Source organism: Trematomus bernacchii, unplaced genomic scaffold (genome assembly GCF_902827165.1).
Source record: "Trematomus bernacchii unplaced genomic scaffold, fTreBer1.1, whole genome shotgun sequence".
Lineage (NCBI taxonomy): Eukaryota > Metazoa > Chordata > Actinopteri > Perciformes > Nototheniidae > Trematomus > Trematomus bernacchii.
This window is the reverse complement of record NW_022987342.1, coordinates 1,001,387-1,022,373: the sequence shown is the minus strand read 5'-3', so window position 1 is coordinate 1,022,373 and position 20,987 is coordinate 1,001,387. Positions and strand designations below refer to the sequence as shown.

At 41.1% G+C, this 20,987-nt stretch overlaps 1 long non-coding RNA gene across 1 annotated transcript; it reads right to left on the bottom strand.

Moving 5' to 3' along the window:
* Window positions 1-17,484: 17,484 nt before the first annotated feature.
* Window positions 17,485-19,150, bottom strand: LOC117483185. Its single transcript, XR_004555964.1, has 3 exons — window positions 19,109-19,150; window positions 18,986-19,019; window positions 17,485-17,520 (listed from the first exon to the last, which is right to left on the bottom strand). It is a non-coding gene; the product is annotated as an uncharacterized LOC117483185 (long non-coding RNA).
* Between the last annotated feature and the right edge of the window lie 1,837 nt (window positions 19,151-20,987).

Genomic DNA, 20,987 nt, shown 5'->3' with positions numbered 1-20,987 from the left:
TCTTAAAAAAGGTCTTAAAAGGTATTAAATTTGACTTCAGGATTCCTGCATATACCCTGTTTTATCCTGTCATGTTATACTAATGTGTCTATTGAACTGCTGTGAAGCGAGTTTGGCTACAATTCTTGTAATAGGTGCTATACAAATATAAAGCTTAATTACTAATATTAATATTATTATTATTATTGTAAATGACCTTTAATATGTCTAACTATATTTAAAATGAGTTACCTTTTAGAGAAGCGATTATATTTGTATGCCAATATTTTTCTATGGTAAAGTTTTAGTTTTGCACTTTTATTTTGATAGTAATAAGATCGGGACTCTTATCTTGAAGGAACTTTTACCGGAAGTCAATGGACAACGGAGCAGTGTAAACACACATGGATAATGACGGATAAATTAACATATACTAAATAGTTGCATTCGGTTTAGAGCACCTGGCTGATAAGGGCACAAGCTCTTTCGTTGGTAATGATTGCATAAAAGCAAGGGTGTGCAATAAACAGATACCATCAGTTAGAGAGTCTGACCATCATTCAGCCGGGGACGCTACAATTATTATAATGAATGTTTAAATTCTATCAATAAAGATTAAGCCCCAGAAAGCACATGGCTACTTAGCATGCAAAATCAAGTCATTCTCCATGTTAAGTAGCCATGTGCTTTCGTGTTATCGGCTGAATCTTTATTTATTGATTAGATCACGTTACTCTGATGATAGTGTTCAAGACAGCCATATGTCTGAACTCGATCCTTAGAGTAATGTGTTACGGAGCCTTCTCTTCAATATTTTTTCCACATAACGAGCATTTTGCGCTGCTCTTTCCCAATGTGGAAGCAGAATGTGTGAAAGCATACAGCCCAATGCGGGGTGTGTCTCTAGACATCTTTAGACTGGAATAGCAGGGCCCAGTACGTGAACTCGCCTCGCAGGTGCACACGCAAGGATAGAGGACATCAGACTCCAGAGAAAACTTGCTCGAGTCCAAGTCGGAGCGTCAATGTACAAGTCGAGTCCGAGTCATCGTGGGGGGAAAAATTCACGAGTCCGAGTCCAAGTCATCGTACGTGAGAATTCACGAGTCCGAGTCCAAGTCATCGTGCGCGAGAATTCACGAGTCGAGTCCGAGTCGAGTCACGAGTCACGAAAATCGGCACTCGAGTACTCCATCTCTGACGCCAATACAGTCTGTTCACATGAGCCACCAGAGGTACACAGCTTATAGTCTCAAGGACCATGCCACAACAACATGTTGGTTAAAGGTTTATTTACAGGAGATATTGAGTGTAAGGAGATAGGGGATGTCGTCTGTCCAGGCAGAGGGAGACTCAGGGTGGGGGGGGGGGGGGGGCGTTACATCTCAGGCGGGTTTCTGCCCCATCTGAATACAAGCCTCCAGACGGAGAATGAGACACAAGTTTTCACCAGATAAAAGAGAGATAAGGGGAGACCGGAAGAATAGATTAATGGTTATAAGGATGTATAGGAAGGGAGACATGAAGGGATGTAGGGATGGATGGGTGTAGGAAGGGATGAATGGGTGTTGGTAGGGATGAAGGTTGAAGGGATTTAGGTATGGACTAATGGATGAAGGGATGTAGGGATGAATGGACCAAGAGATGCTGGGAGGGTTGAAGGGATGTAGGGAGGGATGAATGGATCAAGGGATGTATGGAGGGTTGAAGGGATGTAGGGAGGGATCAGGTTCAGGTTCTTTATTTGTACCCGTAGGTAGATTTTGTTTGCAGAGAAAAAGACAAGGGATCCATCCTGACACACTCTAAAAACATACACAAACAACAGACACATCTCTATTAAAAGGACTAGTAAAAAGTACAAGTAGCCTACACCCTGCTCCGTCAAATATATTTCAAAAATATTTAAGAAGAAAAGCACTAGTACAAACATGGACATTCAAAATTCATAATTAAATAAATCAATAAATAGGCATCTGTGTGACACTTCTATGATGTGTTAATTTGTGCAATAGCTGCTGGGATAAAACTGTTTTTATACCGCTTCGTTCTACTCTTTGGGACAAGTAACCTCCGGCCCGAAGGAAAAAGCTTAAATTCTGAGTGCAGAGGGTGGGAGTCATCGTCTAATATGGAGCTGGATAACCGCTGTAACTGCCTGAGGTACAGGGTCTCCAGGTTTAGCTGTGGCTCACCAATCAGTCTGCTGGACCACTTTACGATCTGACTCAGAGAGGTTCTGCTCTTTAAAGTCAGGTTACCAAACCATGACATTAACGAAAAAGACAGAATTGACTCGATAAAAGCATGATAAAACATGATCCTCATGGTTTTGTCAATGTTAAAATAGGACAGTTTCCTAAGACAGTACAAACGTTCGTGCCCCCTTTTGCACACAGCTTCACAGTTTGGATCAGAGCTCAATTTTGAGTCAATAATTGTCCCGAGATATTTGTATGATTGCACAAATTCTACTTTCTGATTCTGGATTGTTAAGACTAAATGTATGTGGGGATGTCTTCTAAAATCAATTATCATGTCCTTGGTTTTGCTTATGTTCAGTTGTAGATAGTATTCCTCACACCACCTGACAAAGTCGTCAATGACAGGGCCGTGGCTGGTCTCATTGTCCTGGAGCCTACTAACAATTACAGAGTCATCTGCATAATTTAAAGGTCCCATGTCATGGCCATTTCTACTGATCATAATTCCATTGTTGAGGTATACTAAAATAGATTTATACTGTGCAATTTTCCAAACTCACATTGGTTTCTCCTACAGCATCTCTGTAAAGTATGTGTATTCACCGGTATTCACTCTCTGTCCTAAACGGCTTGTTGGAGCTCCTGCCCCCCCTCCCCCCCCCCCTCCCTGTGAGCCCAGTGTGCTCTGATTGGTCGGGGCGTTGAGGCTCGTTGCTGCGATCTGATGCGAGGAGCGGAAGCCTGTCGGAAGCAGATCGCAGCAACGAGCCTCTCGGCGATACAGCGAGAACAAGCTAAATTCATCCTGAGCACACACAAACACTCACAGCCGAAGTAAAAACAATAAGTGTGGCTTGATATTGAGTAAGAAAAAGGTTTATAACGCTGTGAGAATGGGTCTGAGAGCATTTATCCGCGATCCCAACTTAGTAGCCCGAAAAACGTTTACCCATTTAAACAGTCGTGGTAGATACCTTGTTTGTTTTAAACATCATAAATAAACAAACAACAATGAATAGTTACAGGTTGTGTACCGGAATCTCCCGCTGGTCCAAACAAAGTAGGAACAGCATCGTTCTTCAGTGCCCTACGCTGTACGATACGATACGATACGATACGGCATGAATCGCTGAAAGATTTGGGAAGCTTTGTTTCGTGAAAGGCTGGCAGAGGGTGTGGCCTCTGGGTATCCCCACGTCAGAGTACCCAGGAAGAAAATGAGAAATCTCCAACGAGGCGTTTTGGGGAGGTCTTTTCTGTGTTAGAGTTTTACTCCCTACAGGGTGTACTTTGAGGGTTTTTGACTCTGCAGACCGTTTACATGCATAAAAACCTTCATAACACACAAGGGGACGGGTAATAACCGGAAAAGCATGACATGGGACCTTTAAAATAGTCCTATTTTGACACATATTAGTGTAAAGTATAAATAATAGTGGCGAAAGGACACATCCTTGTGGGGAGCCAGTGGAGGAGCTGACTTGATCAGATAAGGTCCCATTCACCCTCACTCTTTGTGTCCTATTGGTTAAAAAGTCAATAATCCAGCCCATAAGATTATTGCTTATTTAAAATGGTTCTAAAAGTCTGCCAATTAAAATATGAGGTTGAATTGTGTTAAAAGCAGAGGAAAAATCAACAAATAAAAGTCTAGCATGAGATCCATTTCCCTCCAAGTGTTTAAAAAGTAAGTTAAGTAAGGTGACCGTGGCATCCTCTACTCCTCTGTGTGGCCTGTAAGCAAACTGCATGGGATCGAGTGCATGCTCAGTCTTCCGTAAGATTTCTGCTCTGACTAGTTTTTCCAATGTCTTCATTAGAATTGATGTAAGTGCAACTGGTCTAAAATCATTCAGAGTTTTGGGGCCTCTGGATTTGGGAACAGGGACTACCACAGCATCCTTCCAAACCTTTGGTACATGCTGTGTCTGTAAAGACATATTAAGGGAATGTAGGGAGGGATGAATGGATGAAGGGATGTAGGGATGAATGGACCAAGAGATGTAGGGAGGGTTGAAGGGTTGAAGGGCTGTAGGGAGGGATGAATGGATCAAGGGATGTATGGAGGGTTGAAGGGATGTAGGGAGGGATGTATGGATGGATGAAGGGATGTATGGAGGGGTTGAATGGGTGTAGGTAGGGATGAATGGATCAAGAGATGTAGGGAGGGATGAATAGATTTAGGGATGTATGGAGGGTTGAAGGGATGTAGGGAGGGATAAAGGGATGTGGATAAGGATGGGGTAGGAAGGGGAATGGATGAAATAGAAGGGAAATATGGAGGGTGGGTTGTGGTAAAAACAAGGTTGGATGTGTTGACCGGTATTAGTAGCAGGTGATTAGAGGTGTGGTGGAGGCCCTGCTCTCTAACCAAAGTTTAACTTCATCAAAACATTTCCCATTTGATTAAAATAGGTTGTTTAGTTGTAAAACTGTCTGTGTCAGTTTCATGTTACAAAACGAGGGGTTATGGTTATCGTATGGTAACCCTTGTTATATAAGCACAGGTGGAGCCCTCTACTGGACTCTATGGGTACTACCTTATCATGCAATCATTCTCCTACTGAGACTTCTATAGACGTAGCCGGCCCTGGGGCGGGCCTACCTGAATGCGCGCGCATCTCACAGTATAAAAGGAGGCCTCACCTCCTGACTGTCATCCTACACCTCTCTTCAGCGAGCAATAGTCCCGGCAAGACCAAGTGCTACCGAGGTGTCCCTGAGCAAGGCACCGTTCACTACACTGCTCCCCGGGCGCCGTTCAAAATGGCAGCTCACTGCTCCTAACACTAGGATGGGTCAAATGCAGAGAAACAATTTCCCCACGAGGGATTAATGAAAGTCCATCTTTTTTGTATCTTTTATAGAAGTCTCAGTAGGAGAATGCTTGCATGATAAGGTAGTACCCATTGAGTCCAGTAGAGGACGGAGCCTGTGAGAGATATAACGGACCACTCGTGTAAATCTTCGTTGTTGTGTCTCAGGATGGCTTATTATTTCAAGCCCACTGCGGTGTAATTCCCTCTGATGGAAGAACGTGGGAACAGCACTGTGTTGAATAAGTGCAAAAGAGTTTGTATTGGCCGTATTTCTTCACAGGCTTTGTAGCAGATTGCTTCTGATGGCGCCCATAGATCTTAGAAAAGGTTCCTCTGTTTACACATTCCTTAAACATTGAGGCGTAATTTTCCTTCCCTGCTTTGTTGTATTAAAACAGGATCTCCCTTTTGTTTAGAAATGCCATGCTCCTAGTCATAGATAACATTTCGGTTTTACACAGACGCTTAATTCGGAAAATGGGGAAAGCGGTAAGAGAAAAAAAAGGAAACATTCTGCAAAAAAATGTTGACCGATTATTATTCATGTCAACCACAACCCCCCGAACACAAATATGTTTCCGTGCTCCTGAGTCCATAAAAGTATTGTTGATAAGTGTGTCTTGCTCCAATCGGTGACTCTAAAAGTCAAGATTTGACTTCATGGCAAAATATCTCTGAGCTGCTCTCCCTTGTGTCCATAATGGTAGTGTGGCTTTTAATGTAAAGTGCTCAATTTTTAAGGACTACAGTCATCGTTGTGCTGACAAGGGGTCATTAATCCGAGTACCCATATGGATTCTGCGCTCCGCCTTTTATTGCTCTTTAGATGGAGCCTGAATCCCTCAGTGAGATGAAGAAAATTCGAAATTGGTTAACTCTTCACACAACAATAAAAAGCAAACTGCCTCCTGTGTCTGGGCAGTGTCTCTCAAAACATCATATAGTTTAACATCCTTAAAAACTGTGAAGAACATTGTAAAACATTATTATTGCATTTTCGTATGACTATACTTGTAACAACACTTCAGAAATCCTATAGATCTCCATCTCCCCCACTTCTTGTTCAGACAATAAATTATGTTTTACATCTTTGTGCTTTTGCAATGCAAATAAATGCTAACAAGAAAATATATATCAAAAACAGGTATTATGTAAGACAACAGAACAAGTAACCTTAGAAAAGAAAAAACCAAGATAATACTTTTAAAAAATATTATTTTTTAGAGTTATAAATACAGTAGATGGCGAAATGTCCACCTAGTGAAAGCATTCTTCAAATGCAAATCCCCATTTAAAAAGAAATGTATCAGTAATCTAATTAGTTCCTTTGCGTGGAACTGTAAGGGAATACAGTTACCTTTCTTTGTATACTGATTTGTTAATCCTGTTACATGTTATCTTTTACTCTCCAGGCCAGCACACAGACTCAGAGGATGATCTATAGAAGCTCTCCATTTAGCCTATAACACTATTTATCTTCTGTGCTGTCATCCCCATAGACAGTATATGGTCACCACCCTCTGTCTCTGCTATATTTTACGTCACAGGGACAACCTCTGGAGTCTTGTTTGTTGTAATTTACTGTTGAAGGGAAGTGGGCAGTGTTTTAGCCGGCCTTCAGTCACTGATGGATAAATCAGTGAAGCCTCCAGGAATTTGGTGGGCGAGTGATCCCACCTGTCTGAGCAGGCTGTTGCTCACAGCTTTCAACACCTGATTGTCTAATCACACACACAAGGGACTCATGGCATCTATTCCAAAGCCCTCATTGAAGTGAGAGCCCACATTAGCAGCACATCTGTCTTCCAGGCCTGTGGGATTAGGGAGATCTTGTGTAATAACTCTGGGTTTCTGACTGTGGTCCATGGGTTTTAAATCTGGAAGCACAATAATTCAATTCTTGTAGCACAATCCTTATTAGCCTACTCTTGACAAATCTGGACGGTTGAATGTGGAGCAGTCACCTGGAAACGGTATAACTCGAAAAATGCTATTAACTTTCCCGTCAATTATGGTTGAATTAAAGTGACATTTATGGGTTTTAAGAAGCTATTAAAGAAATGGATGTGTTGTTAATTTATATGGTGTTTTAAAATGGTTTCCCACGTTTTAATGGTTTTTAGCAGAAGAACCTCGTAAAATGGAATATTACGTCTTTAAATGTCTGACTATAAAGGGTTTTTGAGGTGGTGGGAAAGTGTGGAATAGCACAACCTGTCTAAGACAGGTGTGTTAATAACACTCTTAAATGCTGCATTGCATTAATTGCCCTTGCAGAGCCCTCGTTAATGGTATTGTTAACAGATGTGACATTCTAGTCTAGTTAACAAACATCTTTAGAGCAATAAAGTAATGGCCAAAAGGAGGAAATAACAGGGGAGGTTTATGCCGCGTTTCCACTACACAGCCTCGCTCGGCCCCGCTCGGCCTCCTTTGGCCGCGCCCGGCCTCGTTAGGACCAGCTCACTTTGTGGCGCGTTTCCATTACAGTTTAGGAACCGGGTCAGTATCTATAGTAACAGTGTAGGCGGAGCGACGCTGCTTAAAACTGCCGTGACGTCATCTTCAATGCGACACAACAATGGAGATGTGAAAGCGATCGTTTGCTTGTTTTTTGCTGTGTGGTTTATTATCACAAGAAATAGACAAGAGTTGTTTCGAAAGAGGCGACGTATAGCAAGACGAGGTATAGAAGAAGCTGACGCGAGAGTTCGGGCAGTCCTCCTACGCCGCAGAGACTACAGGACGACTCGAATCACTACTAACTACAATGCTACTTGGTAAGCTAACGTTCGCTAACTAGCAATGTGTTTAGGCTCACGCTCCCTATACGACCAAAGTATTTCAAGTATTTAATTAATTGTAGCTACCACTTTTACGTATTAAAATATGTATGCTTTTGTTTGTGTATTTCAGAAGTTACCGACCGAGCTACCGAGTGGTGGAATGTGATTGTTCCATCTTTCACACACTCAGTGGGTGGAGAACTTCAGGATGCCTGAGGAAAACCTACGTGTAATACCTAAATATTCATTGTATTGTATTGAACATAAATACATCTTTTCTTTTTCACATACATGTGTTTGTCAAATTATTTAAACCAAAAAAATGTTATCAGAATTGACTATTTAGTAAATATTTGAATTTCAAGCACCAGTACTGCCCCCATAATAATAATCTAATAAATTAAGCAAATATCAAAGCAAACTATAAACATAAATACAAAAGTGTAAAACACAACAGAACTATATTCATAAATGCAAGTGTAAAAAATTGTTAACATGGATGGAGGCTAAAGTATCCACAGCATAAAATAATATGATTATGATGGTTTGTCTGAAAGACACAGCCTCAAGGTTCAAGGTTTTTTATTTTGTCATACGAACATAGCTAGTGTAGTTATGACAATGAACATCTTAGGTCACAGGCTCCTCCAACAGTGCAACACAATAACCCAGATCAACAGAAATATAGTGCAAGTAAATATTAAGCGCTGTGCACCGCTCTCTTTGTATAGGTGTTTTCTTTTGTTCTCTTCTCTTTGAAATATATAAGCAATGTGTTTGAGTCTAGCACAACGAGGGTATTACAATTGAGTAATTTTTCTACATGTATTTATCATGTATTCTTAATACCATTATGTAATGTTATGTTTTAGAGGAGGACCTCAAGCTAGCAAACTCAATTTCAAACAGTATGCAGAGTTGTCCTGCTAAAGAGTTAAAATGTATTATTTAACCAAGTATTTATTCTCTTATTTGCTTTAATTGCAACAGATGATAAAGGTTTCACTGTGATAAGTATTCTCTTAAATCCATAAACCCCTGTACAGTGCTTTGTGGACGATGGTGTTTATGATATTTCTGACTGCAGAGGGACGCCTAGATGATGCCATCTTTCTGTGCGATCGCTGGTGGGTGCAATTATTTATCAACAAGCAATAAGATAAGACATGGCATTGATTCTGCTGGGCCAGTTGCCGTTCCTGCAGGGCCAGATCGTCTCCTCCTCGGTTTGTGCTGTTGATGCAGAGGACGTTGTTTGGAACTGTTCCTCCTCGCTAGTCCCAATGTAATCATCTAGAACAGAAACATGACTTGTAAATTCCACAAACTACTGCAGCACAATACTATAAATAGCAACAACAACTATAGAAAAGACAAACTGAACGTAAACAATGGCACATATGGTGTTAGCAAACAATAGCTCTCGCTAATGCTATCTGCCTAGCTAGCCTTCGGGGCTCCATCGGGGTTGTCGAACATAAATGTAAGGATAAAATAGACTTATTTGTTAGAAGTGAGCTTTAAAACAGATAGGGACACAAAGCAGGGACACAAAGCAGGGACACAAAGCTTTCAAGCAAATAACACAGCGTTAGCAAAAACGTACCATGCAGACTCCAGTAACGCCGTTGGAGAGTCCAGTGTCTGTGTAGAGACCTCCTGAAAGACTTTGATATTGCGAGTTGTCCCGTCGAGCACCCGCTGGACCTTATCATCTGCAATATAATGGACGTCGTCACTTCCTCGACCGACCATGGTGTGCTTTTCTTTGCCATTGTTGTAGCTCCTCCGTTAACAAAAATGCTGTTTGTAAAAATGGATTATCTCGCGCGCAGATTGTGACGATTCTCTCCGACCAATCAGCAGCCGAGAGCGTTGACGTCACAAACACAGCCCGGTTGTCTTTCGCCCTGGCCCCACGATTTTATGAGGCCAGAAAAACTGAGAATTAGGACCAGCCGGCCGGTACTAGGCCAAGTGGAAACGCAACCACAAACGGGCCGCTGACGTCACAGCCCTCTTAAACCGGGCTGCGCGCTGTAGTGGAAACGCGCCATTAGTAACCAATATGTTACATCATTGGTTTGATGTATGTTATTACTGTACAAATTGAAACAAAAGCTCTGTGTAAATGTCATAAGACTGTCTTAAATTGAGAATTTGCTACAGGCATATGTTGGAATATCAAAACAGAATTCTGTTTACATGGCAATCGAATTTCAGAAAATTGCTCAATACTCAAACCTTTATTTATTCAGGTTGTATCCCATTGAGATCATTGAGCTCTTTTTCAAGGGAGACCTGCTCAAGTAGGTTCCACATGAAACATTAAAAACATAAACAGAACAACAAAAGGACATCATACAGTAGCATTACAGGGATACTCTTGAAATGTTATTGTATTCATTGATATGGAAGATACCATTTCCAAATTTGAATCCCCAATCCTTACCTACATTTTTCATGTATCTCTTGTGCAAGGCACAATATGTGGACATTTCTTTTTAATTCCTGTGAAAAAAGCAAACAAATGTTTCATAACTTATCTTGAAGCTGGATGCGATTTCATACATTTATTAAATGAAATTAGATTTTCGGTGACTATTACCCACGATCATATGAAAACATACTCGACAGTTCGCTATTCCATAAAGCTGAGCAATATTTCATATATCATACCTCATAGCTTATCAATGATACTAACACTGAGTTATGGTATATGGCCAAATGCATAGCACAGATGCGGATCACAATACCATTTAAATCTTTGTTTAATCCTGAACTTTGATCACTGCTCGCTTAAACTAGATTATCTCTTCGGACATAATTACATAAAGCAATATGTGGAAAACCCTGATAACTTTAAACTTTTTCAAGCTAAAATATTTAGCAAAAAAATCCTCCTTATATCCAGCCATCAATCATATTCAGTTCTTTCCTTGAAAAGAGGTAAAGGTTGAATTGTATAACTTTTGATTTGTTGTACATATGGGTAAAGAGGGAACAACGCTTTCTCTCCCTTCATGCAGTTTGTCTATGACTCAGTGTCTGGAATTAAATCCTTCCAGCATCTGCCGAATGATTTATAGTAGGTTTTAGGGGCTTGGCAAAAGATGGATTTTTATCACACAAATTGTGGCTTCACAATATTCCCTTAAGGAGGACAGATTCCCCACACAGTGCATCTGTACTTTTCCCTTTCTGTTTTCTAGTTTTTTTGGGTTTATTGTCCCGCAAAGATGATGTTGGTAGAGCAGTAGGCTACTGCACTAGTTCAAGGATAGTAGAAGATGTTCTCCTCGAGCAATAGACGCATGCAAACAAAGTGTATGAAGTTTTAACTATGTTTTGCTTTAAAAAAACAACCTCTGCTTGTATCTTTGCACCAGGAGTGAAACCATCACACCTTTCGATTTAGCATTTTACTGCACTGTTATTTTCCGGTCGGTGAGTCCACTTGGCTGATCAGGTTGCTAGTTTTGCAGCATGCAGACTCCACGGGACACCAGGGTTGCGTTCGAATACTCCAAAACAACAGCTCCTAAGTTCTAACCCTATCGTCTATTCCTTGACCTCGGAGTGAAACGTCATGGGGTTAAGGGATAGTGGATAGGAGAATTCAAAAGGATTTAGGAGAAGAGACTGCGGCACTTTAGAGAATCCGACTGCACTTTCACTATCCGACGTGTTTATGATGCGCCAGCAGAGGTCATAAATGTGCGCCTGCTGCGGTGGGGAAACTATGGAAACTACAGTTTTCTATACAGCGGACTACAACATGGATGTTTAATAAGAACGAGGGACTACTGTAAACTCATCTAGAGACTCTGCACCGTGCTCTGATGCTGTTATTTTATGCTTTATGAACGGGGACAACAGAGAAACATATTCTTCATGACCAAAGTTGGAATTGAAATAAAAAAGGAAAGTGCAACTTATGCTCACCCTCTCCCTCCGGTCCACATTAATACAAATGATCCCAATACGTATGATTGTATGAAAAGATCTTAAAATCAATACAAATGTATTTATTATAAACGTTAGTCCTTAACATCTATCACTGTGTATATCACCATTCAAACATCTTTTAAAAGTTGAACAAACCCCACACAGCTTAGTAAAGACTGTGAAATGTTGACTTTATTTGATCATTTCAGTAAAAACTAACGTTCATATTTCTCTTTTTGATTATAATACTGATGAACGTTCAAAACAAAGCACTTTGGCAACTTACCACATACGTTTTAAAATGCTTAATAAGCACCGTAACTTTCATGATATCATTTCTCGTTCATAATCGGTTGTTTCCGTGAACGGCTGACTGTTGTGTGACGGTAAATGCTGCGGCTGCAAGGCATTGTGGGGCAGCATTTTCTCCTCTCCTTTCGGTTAGGGAGGTCCAGTGGTTCCTAAGCTAAAGGAGGTTATAAAGGAAGTTTGAAACCTCCTTTCCTTTTAATTTAGAGAATTCGAACGGCACTTATCATGGCTGCCACTGAGGGACTTCCGGGTCATTTCACTCCGTTAGGAAGGTTCCTAAGCTAAATGGACTATTCGAATGCAACCCAGAGACGAGAAGAGAAACATTTCCCAGGGGGCCGTGCTTCTGCTGCTGGTGTCATCCCAGCTAGCGGGGAACGTTCTCACAACTTTGGCTAACATTACCTACAGGTTCTAATAATGTTTTAAAGAAACGTTTTAGGATGTTTATTATTTCAAATAATGTTCCTATAAGGTTTAAGGTTAACTAAGACATAATGTTTTAACTGCAACATTCAGAGGATGTTTTTAGGATGTTATTAAGGCCTGAGATGACAGAAAGTTTTTTTATAAAATGTTCCTTTAATGTGATATGTTAACAAAGGTGGAACGTTTTGCCTGCAACATTCTAAGGATGTGTCTTGGATGCTGTTGGGGTAACACATTAAAGATATTCTTTATAAAACGTTCCCTCAATGTTACATGATAATAAATGAAGAACATTCTCCAAGCAACATTCTGAAAATGTTTTCAGGATGTTATTGAGGCCTGAGATGACAGAAAGTGTTTTATAAAACGTTCCTTTAATGTGATATGTTAACAAAGGTGGAATGTTTTGCCTGCAACATTCTAAGGATGTGTTTTGGACGTTGTTGGGTAACACATTAAAGATGTTCTTTATAAAACGTTCCCTCAATGTTACATGAAGAACATTCTCCAAGAAACATTCTGAAAATGTTTTCAGGATCTTATTCTTTTTTTATAAAACGTTCCTGTGATGGCAAATATTAACACGGTCATGGTCAACGTCAGATTTATTTCTAGAGCGCTTTAAAAAACAAACTTGTTGCATTTGTTTGAAAAGGATGTTTTCAAAAAATCTGATGTCACCATATTTTCCTTTTGAAAAAACAAAACAAGCACGTAATTCATGATAAGCTGCCCCTCAAGGCTGCGTGCTCAGCCCTCTCCTCTACTCCCTGTTCACTCACGACTGCGTGGCCACACACAGCTCCAACACCATCGTGAAGTTTGCTGATGACACGACTGTCATCGGCCAGATCACAGACGACGACGAGACGGCGTACAGAGAGGAGGTCGAAAACCTGACATCTTGGTGCCAGGATAACAACCTCCATCTCAACATCAGCAAAACAAAGGAGCTGATTGTGGATTACAGGAAGCAGCAGGGAGAGGGACATGCCCCCATCACCATCAATGGGACTACGGTGGAGAGAGTCAGCAGCTTCAGGTTCCTCAGGCTCCACATCACTGAGGACCTGACATGGACTCTTCACACCACCACCATCACCAAGAAAGCTCGACAGCGGCTCTTCTTCCTCCGCAGGCTGAGGAGGTTCAAAATGGACTCCAGGATACTCTGCAACTTCTACAGGTGCACCATAGAGAGGATCCTGACTGGCTGCATCACGGCCTGGTACGGCAGCTGCACCGAACTCAACCGTAAGGCTTTACAGAGGGTGGTGAAAACTGCACAGAACATCACCAGGACGGAGCTGCCATTATTGTCTTTTATTGTGATTGTAGTAATGTGTTTTTATTACATGTACAGCACTTTGGCTCGACCAAAAATCGCTTTTAAATGTGCTTTATAAATAAAACTTGATTTGATTTGATTTGATGGAGGACCTTTACTCCCAGCGGCTCAGGAAGAAATCCCTACGGATTATCAAAGACCCCCATCACCCCAGCCACAAACTGTTCTTTCTGTTGCCGTCTGGCAGACGTTACCGCAGCATCCTGGCAAAAACAAAAAGATTCGGAGACAGTTTCTTCCCGCGGGCAGTGAGACTGTTAAACAATTGAACTGCTGAAACAATTTCATAACATTCATCTGCTACTTAGTAATATATATCTACTATCTAATATATATCATTCCAATAACTTGTATATAGACTCGTACTGCACTATTCCACTTTTTTTTCTCTCTCACTTTATTTTAGAACTATTTTTCTTTTTGTATTACTTTTACTATCTGTATTATTATGTTGCATTGTTGGAGAAGCCTGTGACCTAAGATTTTCAATGACATAATTACTCTGTAGCTATGTTAGTTTGACAATAAAGAACCTTGAACCTTGAAGCTGTAAGCAGATATTGCATGTTTGCGTTGGCATGTGCCAACTAGACATTTTTTTTTTTACCATTCATTGTTCTAGGAATGTTTTCAGCAGGACGTTTTATTTTGGTTCCCAGAATATTCTTCTGAAAGGAGGATAATGTTCTTTAAAAACATTCTTGAAATGTTTGGTGATAACCTTCTTAAGATGTTTTTGATAACCTTCTTAAGATGTTTTTGATAACATTATTAGAACATTATGCCCTACTGTTCTTAAAACGTTTTCAGCAGGACGTTTTATTTTGGTTCCCAGAATGTTCTTTAAAAACATTCTTGAAATGTTTGGTGATAACCTTCTTAAGATGTTTTTGATAACCTTCTTAAGATGTTTCTGATAACCTTCTTAAGATGTTTTTGATAACATTGTTAGAACATTATGCCCTACTGTTCTTAAAACGTTTTCAGCGGGACGTTTTATTTTGGTTCCCAGAATGTTCTTCTGAAAGGTACAGTAGGATAACGTTCTCTAAAAACATTCTTAACATTTTTGGTGATAACTTTCTTAAGATGTATGAGCGCATTGAGACAATGAATAGGACGTATAAAAACGAATTTGCATGCCAATATTCACTCACATGCACTTATAATCACACTAAGGTATGTAGGCCCACCAGTGGCGTCGCCTGGCCTGGGCATCCGGGGCTTTAGCCCGGGGCTGTGATAGAGAGAGAGAGAGGGAGAGAGGGGGAGGGAGGGACCGGTGCCCGGTGCCAGCATGGACCGTGTTGTTAGCATCTGGTTAGCTAGCTGCACTAACGGACATAAGGAGCTGTTTGTTCCACAAGAAGCTGGAGGAGAGTCCTCTCCTCTCAGACTGAGAGACCCAGGTGAGCTAAAGGACTCTCTGAGTGTTTAGATAGTTAACTTTAGTCTAAGTTATCTCAGTGGGTCTCAAACGGTTTGGTCACAAATTATTCAAAAGATTATTTCCGCGGCACACCTTCATATGATCATTATAGTTATAAAAAAAATAAGAGAATAAAGGAAAAACAGTTATGAAATACTATATGGCAGTAAAACAAGAATAGAGATTAAAAGGGGAGTGATTAGTAAAATATCCATAAAGAAAAAGTACATCTGTTTACAGTTCTGCTTCATATGGGTGTTGAGAGAGGTATCCATAGATCTCTTCATTTTGCTCTCAAAGTGCACCAGATTGATGCTTTTAACTTCAATATTTAAAAAAAAATCTTCCCGGGGGAGCATCCCCCCGGACCCCCCTAGAGGAGGTGAGCCCCCCACTCATAAAAAATACCACTTTACCCCTGCCTATATGCCGTGAGTTGATTATCGAGCCTTCATTAAGCGCGTTCACACCAAGTACTTTTCCCACAGTAGTTCCTGAGAACTTTAGTTCATGAGAGTTCTTTTAGTTCTGACGAACTAAAGCAGATCGCGTTCACACCAAAATGAGTTCCTGGGGGTGGATTAGGCAAATGAGCCGCTGACGTCACTTCTTCTTCTTCTGCTCAGGTTTTCCTGGCAGGCTGCAAACAACTTCACGGCGAGTACAGTAGGTGGCGGTATGCACCTTAAAGTTGCAATCCGCCAAAAAACCGAGAGGAGAAGAAAAAAAACTTCCGCTTCCGCTGGATGCTTCTGTTTACCTTCCGACCTCAGACACGGTATGGAGTTGACGTTTTGATGGTCGTGTTATACAGCTTCCTAACGGAGTTATTTAAGCCAATAACTCAGCCACAAATACAAATACAGATCGACCATTCAAATGCAATAGAAATGCTGAGTCGGAGGCGAAGGCGGTTAAGAAGCCTTAACAAAAGGATTAGACGACGAAATCACACGCGATGGACATGTTTCGCCGTTGTACAGCCGAGGATGATGGCCGTTATCACGCCCAAAAGAACAGCAATGGTACGTTCATTAAATCACATTAATACTATCTAATGTAGGATTTATGGAGTTATGTAGGGCTAATTTGTGTCTTTGTATGTGTTCCAGATATGCGAATACTACGGAACTCTGGGTGAACAATAGAACGTCGGCCTGGTGGTGCCAACGTGTGCAGTGGATCGAAGATTTCCGAATGTCCAAGGGCTCTTTTCAACTCCTCTGTATTCGCCTGGAAGCAACGTTGTGGAGAGGCATCTGAACAGCATGGAAATTGTAAATTGACAATAAAGCTGATATTTTGTACAGTGCATTTGGTTCTCTTTTATTTACCAGTCAACAGACACAATTACAATAGTGCAGACACCTTAGTGCAAAGATTAAATGTCAGTATCAAAACAGTACTCATACTGTATATTTGTATATTAATGAGTATATTATGTTAAATGTGTGTTAAAGACAATGGGATGAGGTTGAAAGCTCTTTAAAAACGTTTGTATACATACATGTTAACATACATGTTAAGCATGCACACCTGAAGAACTACGTTACACACACACAGGTTAGTCTGTGTACCGCTGCACTGCTGCTGGTTTAAACAAAGACAGTCATGATGCTAGTGCCGTGCATGTAGGTTCTCTTTTATTTATCAGCAGCAGATCAATAAGTGTCAGTAGTATCAAAACAATATAATAACTGGCAATATATATATATATATATATATATATATATATATATATATATATATATATATAATAACAATAGGTAGGCTCAGCAGCAGACACACCTTTGTGCAAAGTTAGGTGTCAGTATTAATAACAGTGGCATATATATATAATCACAATAATACAAAATTAACTGTCACAGGTGTAGGTAATTTGGGGTGAAGTGTCTTGCCCAGGGACACAACGACATCCTGACTGCAGTGGGGTTTGAACCTGTGCTCCCCTGATCCGAACACCAACGCACCAGACCACTGCACCACACGCCTCCCAACAAGTCATTGTACAGTTTATCAACGACAAGTTTTTCTTAATTTTTGTATTGAAGGCCTGTTGGATTTAATCAGCTCGCTTAGCACTGCCAGAAGCCCAGCCAGAAAGGTATTTTGTTGCTCCACCTCGATTCCTGGGCCTTGTGTGAATGCAGCAGCCGTTCGTCGTGCATCTCCTTGGCACGCAGGTCCTCATTCTCCTTGCTGACCATGGCATGGCGGGCCATCGCCATGATGGTGTCAAGGAAGCTGTCATCGCATGCCCACTTTCCTAAGGTGAAATATGCAAGATACAAGATCAGTTTAATCGCAACAACGACACAACATTGTCCAAATCTGTCTCTGCAGGCACACAACAGGAGGAACACAGGGAACACCTTTGATTTGACTATTAACATTTTAAATGGTGAAGGCACTAGCAATTGGGGGATGGAGGGCTCTCAGTACATGATAGGGACAAATTGATACAAATGAAACGTTTTACAATTTTAATGCAAGTGTGGCACCCCTGGGATGTGTGACCACATTAATATAATAAGTATTATATTTAGAGTTAGAATATGCCTTTATTTTGTACATCTGTCTATTTTCATTTCATTAGCGGGGTTGAGCAATGCATTTAGTAGTATGGCGGAACGTTTGTGTTCCGGGGACTGGTTAGAGGGACGGACTGCCGGTGTTTCCTCAGAAGCAATCTGGAGGGAAACCAAATAACCCGTGTCCTCATTGCTCCTGTCTCACCTGCTCATTACAGGTTGGTAAAAGGTGCAAAAATCATATGAACTCCCCCATAATGTTTGCGTATATGGTGTGACGGCCCACTAAGAGTGTGGAGTGTTTGTAGCACTGTTTACATGTTTAAAAGTGTATGAATGTGTGTGCGTATTAGCTTAGCTTTCCCCGTGCGGCGCCATCTTGGGGATAACGTGGTCTGACACGGAGATGGTGCGAGTGAGATAGTGTGTCTGAAGGCTCCCGCCCACTAAATATTTCCATACATGTGTAGTTATGAATGAAGTTATGAATAAATATGCACCTTATGAAAGGTATAGTTTAGATAGTGTTATACTGGATGTTTGTTACACAAGTATGCTGTAGTGTTTGTAGCATTATGATTCTCTAGTTTAAATGCATTTTAGTGATCTGCAATGAATGGCAGAAGGTTAATAGTCGAAATTACAGTTTCAAGGGATATTTAATACAGGTTTAATACTGTAAAACAAGATGTATGAAAGGTACAAACAATTAGTGAATGTAAAGTTCAGCTTAAATGTGTGTTTGTCACAGAAGGGGTTATTGACAGTGGATGTGTGTTGATGGAGCTGTCAGAAAAGTGAATGATTAAGTAAATACACTGAAATGCATAAGAGAATTAAGATGTTTAAATAAGGTTGTGTAATAAAACTACCAGCAGAAGCAATCTGGAGGGAAACCAAATAACCCGTGTCCTCATTGTTCCTGTCTCACCTGCTCATTACAGGTATCATAACAGTTACTGTGGTCCTCATATCGGGGACCCGTAACACAAGCATTAATGATGCTATGAAGCTTTGAATGATTCATACCGTAATAGAATAAGCCACATAGACTTTAAATAGCCTTAGACACTTGACAGTGACTTTATTTAAAAGTTATTTCTGTCTGTAATGCATCTTTGCACCACATTGACATGATAAGCTGCAACAATCACATTTAAATTAAATAAGTGGAGGTGGAGTGTGACTGTGTGTACGTACCATTTGACGATTGACCAGACGATGTGGACCCCATCTGCAAAGCAAAACAAGTTGATCTTACAAACACTTCCTAACATGTAAACAACGCTCTGTATGAACGTGTGAAGCAGAGTGTTAGCCCACCTTGGGGGAGCGTGTCTGGGGTAAGTTGACGGAGTGTTTCAGCCTTTTTGACGGCCTCAGTGATGGCCTGGGTCTCCGTCTCGTCCAGAGCACAGCTCAGGTTCTTCAGAGTCTGCACCACCCGCTCCACCATCTTATACTGGGTGCTCTGAATATAGAGATACACGTTGGTCAGAGGTAGGAAGTAGCGGAGTACAAATACCTCGTTACTGTACTTAAGTACATTCCACTACTTATTTTTCTGATCACTTTTTACTTCTACTAGTTTCTAATCCTGAGAGAAACACCTCGCCTGAAACACACGATTAGTGCCATGAGTTAGTGAAGCAAATTACAGAACATTGCACACTTATTCACAAGTCAAAACGTGTTCATAGCGGGCATGGATGAGAATAGCTAGCTAGCTAGATGTTATTAGCCAGCTTGGACCTAATGTTAGCAAGTTCTACCATGGCTAGCTCGATCTACTGAGCAAATAAAAGTACATCTAAGACCAGTATTGTGCAGATTAAAACAGTGCAGTGCATGTAATTTATTTTACCTTGGTAGTCGTCCCGACATGACTTTGCCAGGTCTGCTAACTTTGCAGAGCCACAGAAACTGCATTCAGTCGAAGCTTCTGAATGTGGCGCTTCGCGTCCTCCGAGTCAATCGCCAGAAGCGCAGACACATCCTCATCCTCATCCTCATCCTCATCACTCCACCGCTCCAATTGATTTATTTAGTGTTGCTATAATAACTGCTTTCACAAAAGGAATCTCTTCGTGTGTGCTGCGAAGCGAGGAAATACAATGGCCGCTTACAACAAAAAATTCGGAGTCAAACGGGCGTGGTTTGCATTCCGCACAGCCAATCAGACGTAGGAACTACTTTCTCCCACGACAGACCCTGCTCTGTAGCAGGGACTGAAAAGCGAGTCTCGCGAACTAAGTTGAGCTACTTTAGTTCCTGGGGCTTTTTGGTGTGAACGCAAATATATCGTAGTTCTGATGAACTATTGTGGGAAAAGTACACCAAAGTACTCCGGTGTGAACGCACCTATTAGGCGCGTTCACACCAAGTACTTTTCCCACAGTAGTTCCTGAGAACTTTAGTTCATGAGAGCTCTTTTAGTTCTGATGAACTAAAGCAGATCGCGTTCACACCAAAATGAGTTCCTGGGGGTGGATTAGGCAAATGAGCCGCTGACGTCACTTCTTCTTCTTCTGCTTAGCTTTTCCTGGCAGGCCGCAAACAACTTCACGGCAAGTACAGTAGGTGGCGGTATGCACCTTAAAGTTGCAATCCGCCAAAAAACCGAGAGAAGAAGAAAAAAAACTTCCGCTTCCGCTGTATGCTTCTGTTTACCTTCCGACCTCAGTCAGACACGCTATGGAGTTGACTGAAGTTGTGGTTTTGGGGCAGAGTTATTTAAGCCAATAACTCAGCCACAAATACAGATCGCGGTTAAGAAGCCTTAACAAAAGGACTGGACGGCGACAAGCACACGCTATGGACATGTTTCGTCAGCTGAGGATGATCACGCCCAAAGAACAGCAATGGTACGTTCAGTAAATCACATTAATACTATCTAATGTAGGATTTATGGAGTTATGTCGGGCTAATTTGTGTCTTTGTATGTGTTCCAGATATGCGGTGCTTGAAGCGAAACGACTGCAACATGGACAATATCAAAATCCAGGTGGCAGCATGTTGCGTATTGCATAACCTGTGTGAGCGTCGTGGTGATGAGTACAGGGAGGAATGGACTGCCTTACCGGCGACCCAGCTTGATGACAACCATTCATATTTTTTTGTTTATTACAAATGAAAGTAAAATATACACAAGTGTCTTGATTAAATGATTGTAGAATAAGGATTTTGGACGTTTGCCCTGCAG